Raw genomic sequence first — 12,117 nt, forward strand, 5'->3', positions numbered from 1 at the left:
CCTTCTCCCTGCTGAGACTTTCTCTGCCTTGGCCTGGAGCTGGTGCCTTCAAAAACTAACCCAGTGTTATAGCAGTCTGCCTGCCTTGCCTTTGGCTGCTCTGAGCCAAGGGGAGGTCCCAGGGAAGGTGGCCAGCCCAAAGCCCTGCTGTCCCTCCTGACTGCTGAATGTGCCTGGGTCTGCCTGGTCTCTGCGATGCTTCCACCCCAAGCACAGTATGTCTTTGCTACAGATTTCTTGTGGGGAGTTTGTGCTGGACATCGTCTTTGGGAGCAGTATTAGGGCTGGAACGGGAAGGCCAAGCACCACAGTCAAGTTTGTCAGTTCCAGGCAGCCAGCTCTTCCCATGGTGGAGCCCCAGCTGGGCACGGCACCCCTGGGTGGGGGAAATCTGGTCCCATGGGGGAGCACAGCATGGGAACAGCACTTCTGTGGGATGGAGGAGCTGGGAACCTTAGTAAGATGGGCTGGGCAGCCCTGGACTGTGGGAATTTTGCCCGGGAGGTGGTAACATCCCTGAAGGAAAGGACTTTGGGGTGGTGCTGGCTTTTCTCAGGGGGTTCTACCCATTCTGGAAAGAGCTTCTCTTTGGGGAGCATGGGGAAAAGGAGCTGGGGCTCCTGCAAATCCAAGCCTAGGCTCAGGTGGGCAGAGCAACCTGGCTTGGAGAGGCAAACCCACTGCTCCTTCCCTCAGGCCACCACTTCCTCCTCCTCCTCTGGAGGATCGGCTGCACCTCCTCTGTCCCTCTGGGTCTGGCTTTCTCTGGGGTTGTGCCTCTCCCTGTAGCGGGGGCTTGCCTGGCAGCACCAGCTTTGCTGGGAATTTCGAGGCCATGCACGGCTCTGTGAAGGAGCCCCCCTGTTTCTCAACCAGGAGCACAAATGCTGAAGCCCTCATCCCCTGCTCCAGGCAGACAGAGCATCAGGGCAGACTCCTGGGCTGGGACCACGTCTCTGCCCCACTGAGGTGAGCTGTGCTCCAGGAAGCCCTGACACCCACAGCCCAGTGAGTCACAGGCACCAGAGAGTTTTTCTGCCTTGCTGGCTCCAGTTCCTCCCAAGGCAGTGGCATTTTGGTAGCAGCGACTTTTAAGAGGCTGGGTGGGCAAGGGGACAGCAGGGGGTGTCTGCAGCCTGGGCTTGGGGACAGGGTGCCTGTGGCTGGAGGTAGCAGGGCTGCCAGAGCTGGGACCCCTGTGCCCTTGTACCCCCTCTTGGGGGTCCCAAGCAGCCCAAGTGCCCAGTGAGGGGTAGGAGGAGAGGCAAGATGCCCCTGTGAAATTCAGGGGTGCTGGGAGCATCCCCAGATGGAGACAGTGTCCCTTACTTTGCAGGGACTTTCCATAATGGAGGGACACGTCCTTTCTGAAGCAATTGCAGGAGCTGGGACACCTGGGTGCCCACTTCTCTCCAGGAGCTGGGGCTCCGCTGCCCCGTCCCTGGCATGGGGCTAATGCCAACCCATGTCTGGCTGTGCCAAAGGAGGCCAAGACCCTGGGCTGCTTAGAGCTCACTGTCTTCCCCATGTGCAGGCTGACCGTGCTTTTCCAAGCCTGTGCTGTTCTTCCCAAGGCCCTTGGGGGCCGGTGCTGCCAGCACAGCTGTGGGGAACCATACCCATGCAAGGGACCTGATGCTGCTCGGGTGCTCCCTGGCGGGGAGGTGCTGGCCTTGGCTTTCCCCTCCTGGGCTCAGCTCAGCAAACAGAGCCATGCTAGAGATGGGGAGCAATGCTGCTGCCCTGGCCAAGAGCTGCTTCATCCTTGGGGAAGCTGTGAACCATCTGGGCTCCAGCCACCTGATTTCCCATGCAAACGCTCACTCATCTTTGCTCTTTTCTTTCCCAGCTCATACCTGTGGCCAGAGGAGTCAGGGCACCTCCCCGAGCATTTGTCAGCACTGTGATGGCAGCAGGAGGAGAGAAATCCCTCGTGAGGAATGGCTATGGGACAGGAGCATGGGTGAAGGGCCTGATCCTTCAGCTGTATGGCTGTGCTCAGCCTAGCAGTGCTCCACAGACATGGCCAAGCCTCTACTGAGCGCCCTTCCTGCCCCTTGGCAGAGGCTCTTCTGCCCTGGTTGCTCCACACAAGCCAGCTGGACCCAGCCAGTCACCGTGGGTGGCTGTGCCCATCTCCATGTTCCTCCCTTCTGCCCCATGCCATGTCCTGGATCCTTGTGGCTGAGTTTGGCAGGGATCCCATCACTGCCCGCAGGCAGCTTATAGCCCCCACTGTGATCATTGCCAGCCCCACAAGAATCTGTCTCCTCTGGGAACACAGGGAGAGATGGGACTACTGAAAGCTGGGAGAAGCTTCATCAGCTTGGCTGATGGTCTGCAGTGCTGGTGACACAGGATGGCTGCCCACCCACTATGGCAGTGGGGTTCTGGCTGAGCTCAAGAGGCTGATAAATCTGTGAGTATATCTCTCTGCCCCCAGGGACCTGGGACATCACAGCGTGGGCAGGTCACCGGGGGCGTGAGTAGCCCTGTGTGCCAGAAGTGGGAGAAGGAATAGGAAGCTCTGCAGGTGAAGTCCACTCTGGCGTTACTGGAAGCTCATCTGCTGGGGCTGAGAATAAACCTTGAGGGGCTGCTGGATGTTGAAGCACCATGAGCATCAGCCTGTAGGCAGCCGGGGCAGTGGTCTTTCCTTTGGGTGCTGGGACCACAGGCTAATTGCCGTGCAGAGCCAAGTGACGGCAGGTCAGTCCAATCCTATTTTTCAAACCAACAGGAGGCTGGGGCAGGATGACCCAGCTTGGAGCCCTGCAACAGGGAATCACCCTTGGTGAGTGCTTTGCCATCATGAGGGAGGCTAGCTGCTCCTCAGAAGCCCATCCTCCTCCAAGACAAGGCTTATCCCAGGGAGCACGTGCTGGAGCTGAGCTGCCAGGGACTGTGCCAGCTGTGGTAACTTGGAGGCCAGGAATGCCCGAGCACCTTAAGGTGCTCCAGGACATGTGTTCCTCAAAAAGCCTCAGTGAGAGGACAGATGGGCAGGTCTCCCTCCTCAAACACTTGCCAAGTGGTGCTGGCTTTTCCTTTGCACAAGTTCTGGGTGTTTGTGCTCATGCAGCTGATTATCTCCGTTTCCTCTCCTGCCTGATGTTTCCTGCCGTGCTTGCTCCCTTTTGCCGGCTTTGTGTCAGGCTTATCTCCTGGCTCTGGGCAGTGTCAGACCTCAGTGCCCCCCCTGCCCACCATGAGGGCAAGACTCAGCCCTGGGTGCCATGCCCTGTGTCCTTTCAGTGGGCTGCAGCACAGCACTCCAGGAGACACTTAGAATGTCAGCTCTACCTGGCCATTTAGCAGCTCCTTGGGAGCATGGGCAAGCTGGGACAGAGCAAGGGTGGTTTAGGATCCATTTACCTTTAGCAGCTGAGCCGTCTCTATTCTGAAGCTGGGGGACAGGTGCCAACTGGCCCCAGTGCGTTGCTGCAGGGGGCTGCTGAGTCCAGCAGCAGCGAAATCTGAGCAACCCCTTGGGGACCCTTCACACAGGGGTGCAAGAGGGCACGGGGACACATCTGGGGACTTCCAGGGACCACAGGCAGGGAGGTGGTCACCCAGAGCAGCTCAGACTGCCTCCGCCAGCCCCTGTGGGGCCATAGTAGCACTTGGGGCAAACGTATCTCTGCTCTGGGGAGCCTGGCAGCTCTCCAGGATTGACCTCAGTGGTGAGGAGGGGCCATATTTTCCAGGCTTTTCCACCAGCTGCCATCCTTCAGACCAGAGCCACAGCAAATACTTGTTGCACCAGGAGCTGGGGTCAGGCAGGTCCGTGGGGAGGACATGGGGAGTCCTGGCAGGACTTGCCAGGATGAGGGTGAGACCCATTTGGGGAGGCAACGTGCCGTGCCCGAGTGGGGCAAACAGCAGCAGGCAGAGCCCCCATGACAGGCAAAGCCAGCTCCAGGAGGAGAGGGTCAAAAGAGGAGGCTGGGAACGGAAAAGGGCTGTTCCTGTGACACAGATGCAGCTGTGGAGGTGGAGCAGCGGGCAGGAGGCAGGTCACAAACAGCCAGCACACAACGAAGCGCTGGGACAGCAGCCAGTGTGGCAGGGGTGGCCAGCCGCAGCAGCTCCAGGTGTGGCAGACCTTCGCTGGCCAGGGCAGGACTAGGAGCAGAGGCAACTAGAACTGCAGGGGCCTCAGCCAGGACCTGCAGATCCCCTCGGCAGGAGTCTTCTTCCAAGCTCTTCATTCTGCCAAGGTGTGGGCATTGTCCATGGCATGGGGGGGACGGGGCAGCAGGATAGTCACGGTGGGGACATTCCCGTTCCTGGTGGCACCGCGGTCCCATGACTCAGGGTGCCTGGTGACCGTTTCCAGAGCCACCAGCAGTGGGGAAGGCTGGATCACCTGGGGACATGCAGTGTCAGGGGGTGCTGGGGGCCAGGGTTGCCATCGAAGTACGGCACCCAGCCTGGGAGCATGAGAAACGTGGCTCGGGAGGAAGCACATCCCGGTCCCTGCAGCACATGGGCTGCCGAGGAAGCCAAGTGTGGCCAGCAGATAAAGTGCTGAGGCTTCCTCCGGCATGGCCGCAGCTGTGGGCTGGGGTTGCTCCATCGCTATCTGCCCCCGCGGAGCCCCGTGCATCCCTTCTCCCGGTTCCGGTTATCGTTAGCCGGGAGGAAGCAGCTCACCAAGTCCCACCTCGGGCTTTTAACCTGCTGCTGCCCGGCCTGCTGCTCTCTGCTGCCGCCAGCCAGGGACGGGAAGGCTCCGCAGCTGCCTGGGAGGATGGTTTGGCACTGGGAGCTTGCTGCAGGCTCTACCACCCTGGGGACCAGCAGGTTGCCCCTGAACCACGCTGTATCCCACAGCCACTCCTGCAAAGGGCGGACGCTGGTGTTGCTGTTTCTGGGTGCAGAGAGAAGGTCCTGAAGGCTTCAGGTGCCAATGATTCCCTCCTTGTTCTCTCTTCCCCTTTTAGCTGGTCAGGTCCTGCCTGTTGCTTCCTCTGGAAGCCCCCCTGGTCTGCTGGGGGGACACCATGGAGGCAGCAGCTTTACTAGCTGTGCCCAGATTTAACCCAGATACCCAATAAATGGTTTGGAGGAAATTCATCTTGGGGAAGAAAATTGCAGCACTCCACCAGCTTCGTTTGATGAGCTGGGGTTTAACTGAACCCCAGGGTCACCAGAGGTGCTACCTGCCACTCCTTGGGTAAGTGGAAATCAGACAGACATCCCAGCAACCTTCTCCAGATTGTTGTCTTCTGCAACTGAACTCTCCCAAATTTTGCTTCCCCTCCACCCCCCTTCCCCTCCTTCTTGTCTGGCAGGGAGGGGACCTTAGTGTCCTGTTGGCACAGGCTGTGGCTGTGTCCTCCCTGGTGATGAGCGCTGTGGGACACCTTTCCTGAGCATTGGTGCCCATGCAGGGGCAGAGGTAGGTTGCCCAGCTGCTCAGCCTGCCAGAGTGATGCAGAGATGTTCCATGTCTCCTGTAAACCTACGGCATATGTTGATGTGCCCATAACACTGCCCAGTGCCCCATGTGCACCCCCAGCACAAACCAGCAGCTGGTCAGGGCTAGCCTGCTCCGTGCCCTGGGGCCCTGGCACAGCCACATGTGAATCTTAAAAAAAAACCACATTCAGGTGCTGGGTGAGCCACGCTGCCGCCTGAATGCCACATGGGAACATGCACGCTGGGTTGCAGCGAGGTGCTCACCCATCCTGCTGCAGCCGGGCTGCTGCCCACAAAAAGGGTGACACCACCAGAGCGAGCCCTTGGCCGTCAGACCCAGTGCAGCTTTGAAGGGTCCTGCTGGGGCTTTGGTGCAGGTCAGCCTCTCCCTGCTCTTCCCCGGCACCAGCTGGGCCTGAATTTCCAGCTCTGGCAGAACAAGTTCCTGGGAGGCTATGCCTGGAGCTGGTGCTGCACTGAGCTGCCAGCGTGCCTGTGCGGTGCCATGGGCAGGGACGGGGGTCTGCAGGGGTGGCAGCTGGGGTTAAGCTGCCCAGGGCATGCCATAAGCTGGGGGGGCCTCCCTGCTGCTCGCCTGCAGGGCAGGGCTTGCTGGAGGGGTTGTCCCCTTGGTCCCAGCACATCAGTACCCAAATGCATCTGTGCAAATGTGGTGAGTGGCACAGGGACTTCAGGGATGTCCTTGGAGATCAGCAGATACCCTTCCCACCCTCTCTAGCCACATGGGTTTTGTCCCAGTCTTGGCCAGGACATGGCTGGGTCCCACTCAGGTCCCAGCCCTGTTTCCCTAGAGCATCCTTCCCCCCTTGTTGGCTCTAGGGAGTGGACTGAGACCCAGTGATGGCAAGAACATGGATCCAAGCTCACTTCGATGAGCTCTTCCTGCTGTGTCCCTCTCCTTGGAGCCAGGGAAGTGACGCTGGGGAAGAACTTGGCTCCTCTTGTTTGTTATTACAGGATAAAGTTACCCTTTAAAACAGAGCCAGTGCTGCCAGGGCTGCATACCATCCGGGAACATCACTCCTTCCAAGGGCTCCAACACACTTCTTGTTATTGTGCTTGTTGCAGAGCCAGCCCGCTCCCAGCCCTGGGCACAGTGAGGGGGAACCAGATGGGGGGATCCACAAAGGAGCCTTGAGGCTCTTTTCCCACCCTGGGAAAGCTGGAAGCAAAGGAGAAAGGCTTCTCTCCAGAGAGGGAGAGCTCTTCTGGCTCTGGGATAGGTGGGGAAGAAGGACCAGGGAGCAAGGGAAAGGCAGGGGGAGCTGGATGTGGCTGGAGTGTGCTGTTGTCCCCCCACAGAAGGGCTAGGAATGCTGCCCTCCCTGTGGCTCAGCTGGGGACCCTCTCAAGTGGACAGACCACTGGTTCCCACTGGGGAAATCGCTGTGCATGGGCAGGGAGATGGCATGCAGCTGGCACCCATCTCACCACCCTACGAGTCCAGCACCAGCTCGGCATTGCCAGGCAATGTGCAGCCAGGAAGAGGGGTGGCTTCTGCTTCGAGCTCCAGCCTCTGTCCCTGGCAGTCCCAGATCCAGGGGACCCCCTCTCCTGTGAGCTGGCACCCCTGCGCCCCAAACTTTTGCAGACATAGGGGTTCCTCAACAGTACCCTGGCCATCCCACCCACACCATCCCCCCTGGAGAGGGCTGGGGGCTTGCTTAGGGCTTGACTCCTCCCTACACTGAGCCATGACGTGCCTGTGGGGTAGAGGGGAAGGAAGCCGGCCTGGTGGAGCTGAGCCAGGGAGAGCTTCCTGGCAGCGAGCTCCAGCCTCCAGCGCCTTCCATGCTGCTGCAGATGGCTCCGGATGGGATGGAAAGCAGAGGGCTGCGAGAGCCCTTTCCAGCCATTCCCCAGTCCGGCATCCACCCGCTTGGTGCTGGGTGGGAGGTGAACGCCAGCTGGTGACACAGTGCTGGGGCCCTGACGCTGCTGCGCCAGCAGGGTGTCGGAGGGAAGCCTGACTCATTGCCGGCAGGAGAATATGAGACTTGGACATGTAAACAGAGCTGGCCCCGGCGTGCGAAGGCATGTGACAGACACAGGAGAGACCGGCTGGAGCCACGGCCCAGGGCTGGTGGCATCCACACATGTGCTAGAGGTGTGTGAGAGGGGGCTTGGCCTGCAGAGAGCCAGAATGGGTCCGCTCCCACGCCCTCCTAATGCTCAGGGGAGCATCACTTGGGTGGGGAGAATGCAGCAGCGTCTGTGCTATCAGAATGTCACCCCTCTGCCAGCCCTAAAAGCAACCAATTTTACCCCTGGTCTGCCTGTTTGGCTGTGACCACTTTCTTCCAGGGACACCCATCCCAGTGGGGACAAATCTGGACCAGCAGCTCAGGACAGGCAGAAGAGGTGCAGGATGAGGGCAAAGCTCCTGAGATGCCATCTCGTGGTGCCAGTGCCAGGAGCAGAGTGCAGCTTGTGGTGTCAGAAGGTGTCCCTGCATCTTCTCTTCTGAAGGGATGCGATAAGCACAAAAGTGCTGGGCTTGGGAACATGGAGGCTCACCTGGTGCCTGTTCCCGTCCCAGGAGCACTGATGGCTCGGAAACTTCCCAGCTGTCCAACACGCTCTCCAGCGCATGATTTCCCCTTGGGTTTATATGTGCCTTGCTGCAGAGTCTGGGCTGGGAGAGTTGCAGGCCAGCGGGGAGAGGAGATGATTACAGCCACTTCCTATCCTTGCTTACCCTGTGCAGCCGGTTTCATTTCCTTAATCCCCATCCCAGCATTTTCTTTGTTGTTTTTGGAGGGGAGGGATCATTTGCTGAAGGCTGGTGCGCGCTGCAGGGAGTGCGTGCACGCTCTGGGAGACCAGCGTGGGTGCCCGCTGGCTGGCCCTGCATGGAGCCACGCTGTGCTTTTGGGCACAGCAGGTGCTGCTTACTACGGGATGGGGACCCCACTTCAGCAGTGCCTGGGACCACCATGGAGCAGATCAGGGCACGCGTGGTGTTCCCTGCGCTGCTCTGGGAGGACCATGTTTGTGTGCATTTGCAAACAGCTCTGCCAGACATGCAAACTCAGCCTTGCCAGAGCATCCCATGCTCTGAATTGCCTTTTCCTCTTGCGTCCCCTATGGCACCAGCGTGCCTGGCCTGAGCCAGCTTTGGGGCAAGGTATTTCTGCCGCAGCTGATTCAATGAGCTTTACTGGGTGCAATGCTGAAACCTCAGGCTGCTGATGCTGCACCGTGGCCAGCCGTGCCAGCATCCTTGCCACTGTCTGTCTGTGCTGAGCTGGGCTGGTTGCTGGGCTTACCCATGACCTCAGCTTTCCTGCTCAGTGTCAGACAGTACCCAAGGGACTGCAGGAATCTTGTGAATCATGAATACTTTTGGAGTGATTCCTCCTCTGGGGTGTGTGTGAGATGGTTCCTACTGCGCTGAGGTGGGAAGGCTGTCTGGTTGCAGGAGGTGACGTGGTCCTAGGGCACATTCAGTGCCCCCAGGCTGAGCCAGTGGAGGGGTTGGAGATGCTGCCTGCCACCTTCCCAGTGTGGAGAAGGGAGACAGGAGAGGGGACAGCCGGCTGGTGGCCATAGGGAGAGTCTGGACTAGCCCATGGTGCCCTTCTGCAGCTCCTTGCCTTCCTTGGACCATGCTGGAGCTGAACCTGGTGCAGTTGCAATCTGGATGTTCTGGCTTTGCTGCAAAGCCCTGACTTGCTGCCTGCTTGCCAGCCAGAGTCAGGGCTAGTTGGCTGGCACCCAGTGCCAGCCAACACCAGGGAGGTTTATGGCCGTTCCAGGGATGTCCTTGCCTCCTTTCTCCTGGCCCTGCAGGCAGGCAAAGTGTGAGGACAGGCAGCTCTGCCCCCCAGAGAGGGACAGGCTGGGTCAGGGCTGTGCCCCAGACTGCTGCCACTTGAGCGCTGGCCCTGAGCACACCGGGGAAGGGTTTCCAGCAGCACTGAGGACCTGCTGGCACAGCCCTTCCCTGCTGCTGGCCAGTTCCAGAGCGTGGCTGGGGCTGATGAGTCAGCTGGAGCGGCAGCTCCATTGCTCATGCTGCACCAGCACCGCCCGGGCTCCCTTAGCTTTTTCCCAGGTTGTGTTCCCCAAAAAATGAGCAGCTGGAGGGATGAGAAGCCCAGAGCCGGGATGCCAGATGCTCAGCTCTGAGCCTGCGGCAGGGACCTGCCGAGCTGAGGCACCTCAGCTGCTCTCGGGAGTGACAGCTGGGCTCTGAGTGTGCTCAGCACGTGTGGCTGTCCTGGCACAAGGCTTGGGGCTCTGGCCTGCCTTACTGGCTTGCTCCAACGCTGAGCAGGAATGCTGAGCATGCAGCAGCTCCAGGGCAGCCATGGAGGGAGGCAGGCAGGCTTGGAGCCAGGGCTGGCCTCCTGCCCTCGGGAGAGAGGGGAGAGGAAGATGTGGCTGCAGGCCCAGCCTGCTGCGAGAAGAGCAGTTTGGGCAGAGACCCGTGGTATGGGGCTCCGCTGATGGCCCAGACCTTCCTCTGCATCACTGCAGGCAGATGCAGGCAGCAGGCACAGCTGGTGGCTAAGGCTGCCAGGGAGAGGGGAGTGTGCTTGGAGTGGTCCTGGGTCACCAAACTCCCCAGTAAGGTGCGATCTGGTGCTGGGAGGTGCTGGGCGATGCCTGCTGCTGCTCAGACAGGGTGCCCTTGCGCTCAGGGACTCCTGCCTCACCAGCACCCAAAGCATGGGCAGGGACAAGAAGCCTCCTCCAGTGGCTGGGGCCCAGGACTATCCCTATCCATGCTGGGAAGGTTAACCCTTGCCTGCCCCTAGGCATCATCCCTGCTTAAAAGCAGGAGGGGGGTTTTGGGGAGCAGGCAGGCCAGGGGGTGCTGTGGGGACTCAGGCGGTGAGCCTGCCCTTTTTATTTGCAGAGCTGGTCTGCGCCAAGCAAGCTCCTGGTGACCTACAATAGCCTAAGTGGTGTGCCAGCCCGAGCCTTGGCAGAGGCAGTGTTTAGCTCAACATCCCCAGCCTGGCAGGGCAGGCAGGCGTGTGGCTGAGGGAGCAGTGCTGCAGGCAGCCCTGCTGGCCCCAGCCTCGCTGCGCTCCCCTCTCCCGATGCCTGCAGAGCAATGCAGCTGCTCCCTGCCGTGGCAGCAGCAGCCGGGAACAGTGGTTTACCTTGCAATGGTGCTGTGGGTCAGCCCGCCTCCAGGCACCCCAAATGTTTACTGAGGGGGTGGTCAAACCCTGGAACAGGCTTTCTGGAGAGGTGGTTGGTGCCCCAAGCCTGTCAGTGTTTAAGAGGCACTTGGACAGTGCCCTTAATAACATGCTTTATCTTTTGGTCGGCCCTGAAGTGGTCAGGCAGTTGGACCAGATGATTGTTGTAGGTCCCTTCCAAGTGAAATATTCGACCCTATCCGACCCTGTCCTATCCCACTCTAAATGCTCACTACCTGAAGACAGACCTTGCTGCAAGAGAGCTGGTAGGACCAGCTTGGTGGTCTTCAGCTGGGCTGCGTGATCACAGGCAAGCTGTGGTGGGCACTAGGCAGCCCACCAAGCCAGCTGCTCACCTGCAGCCTGGGGCACAAGGAGGATCAGAGGCAGCCATGCAGTGCTTCCAAGTACCCACTGCACCATGCCAGTTGCAGCTGCACGCCAAGGCCCCATGGCCACCTTGCTGGTGTGGTGGCAGGTTGGCAGGGAGCCTGCAGAGGTGGCCAGAGTGCTGACCCAGAGTTGGTAGGGCTGGGAGGACTTAGTGAGGGTGACCCAAGGGACTCCAGGAGTTTCGAGGTCACCAAAAGCTTCCTTTGAGTGCTACATGCAGTCAGCTTCCCCCTTATTTTTTCAGCAGGAGCCCTGGCAGGGACGCTGGCAGTGTGTCTGTATGGGGCAAGTCCCGAGAACTCAGCAGAACATCACTGCATGGACTTTGACCATCCACACAGCCTGCTCAGTGGTGTTAGCAGAGGGGGTTTCCTGCCTCCCCCCAGTTAACCTCACCCCCCAGCCCATGCAGCAAGATCTGGCTGGCCTTGGAGAGCTTCTGGGGCTAAGTGAGGTGGTGACACCATCCACAGGGTATGGGTGGGATCCAACCCCCACTTGGCCCATGTGGGATGCTGGATGAAGTGATGACAGTGTGGCATGGCAGTCCTGACCACACCAGGCATGTGGCAGGCCATCCTAGTGGGACAGGGACCGGGTGGCGCTGGTACCTGGGTTGGTTGATCAAGCAGCTGGCTTGATGGATCCACACACGCTCTCTGCGTGTCCATGTTGGCCCTTTGGTTTGCCTTTTCCCTGGTGGCTATGGGACCTGCTGTTCTCTCTCCCATCTGTGCATTGCTTCTCCTTCCCTGTATAACTGGGCCAGCCTGGAGCGGTGGGCTGGGAGCTGGGACATCTCGGTTCTTACCAAGCATCCTTGGCAGCAGCAAGCACTCCACCTTCAGTGTGGCCCCAGGAGAGCAACAGGGGTGTAATGATTTCCTCATCGCTGACATTGCCCTGCTCTGCTGAGCTCTGAGACCTGATGACGGTCTAACTAGTGCTTTTGCATCATGGGGCTGGCTGGAGTGCTGTGTTGCCTCGTCCTTGCATGGAGGATGTCTCACCAGGGCTGCAAAGGCATCAGTCCCATTTAAAACTGGGTCGACTCAATATGATCTAGGACAGGCAGGAGAAAGATGAGCTTGGGAGGAAGGAGAGGGGCAGGTGTGGTGCTGCA

This window comes from Falco cherrug, chromosome 14 (genome assembly GCF_023634085.1).
Source record: "Falco cherrug isolate bFalChe1 chromosome 14, bFalChe1.pri, whole genome shotgun sequence".
NCBI classification, from domain to species: Eukaryota; Metazoa; Chordata; class Aves; order Falconiformes; family Falconidae; genus Falco; species Falco cherrug.